This window comes from Benincasa hispida, chromosome 5, assembly GCF_027475165.1.
Source record: "Benincasa hispida cultivar pf3 chromosome 5, pf3_genome.v1.1, whole genome shotgun sequence".
In the NCBI taxonomy this organism is placed as follows: Eukaryota; Viridiplantae; Streptophyta; class Magnoliopsida; order Cucurbitales; family Cucurbitaceae; genus Benincasa; species Benincasa hispida.
Genome location: NC_143482.1, coordinates 38,132 through 38,824, shown reverse-complemented (window position 1 = coordinate 38,824; position 693 = coordinate 38,132).

The window sequence follows — 693 nt, the reverse complement described above, 5'->3', positions numbered from 1 at the left end:
CGTTGTCAGATCTGCATTTCCAGTACAATGTCATAATTTTGCTGAGGTTCCAAACGAGTTTATAAATTTGGCTAAGAGTCAATTGTTAGTAGGGTATAAGTTTATTCTTTTAGAGTCAATTGTAGGCTAAGAGTCATGAACATCATATATGCTAATTCTTCCTTTATTCTTTTGTAGCCTCATTTCGTGCTTGATTTATCCAGTCAACCACTTAATCATTTTATAGAACATCAAATGCAAAACTCCTTCAAAGAATTCAGAGCATATTTACATAGACATTACAGGAGATGTGGCAATCCTTAGCAAACACATGCCAACTTGCCTAACTGGCTTAAGAATAGACCAGAAGATTGGTATTTTTTGTGTGACCGCTTCGAGAATGAAACGTTTCAGGTTATAATAATTTAGGACATGTATAATTTACTTCCTTTACTATTGTAGAATATATTTTTTTTTTGTTCGAATGTAGGAAACATCGAAGATGAATAGAAAGAATAGAGAGAAATTACCGTTCGACCATGTAGGCGGATCGAAGTCGTTGCTGTAAATTCAATCAGAGCTGCAGGAAAAGGAAGGTTGAGAAATAGAACATGTTGACCTATTTAGGGAAACACACCCTAAAGGTGGCAAGTTCGTGAATCAGGTAGCTGAAAATGCACATGTAACCATTTTTGTTTTACTTTCATCTTGTTT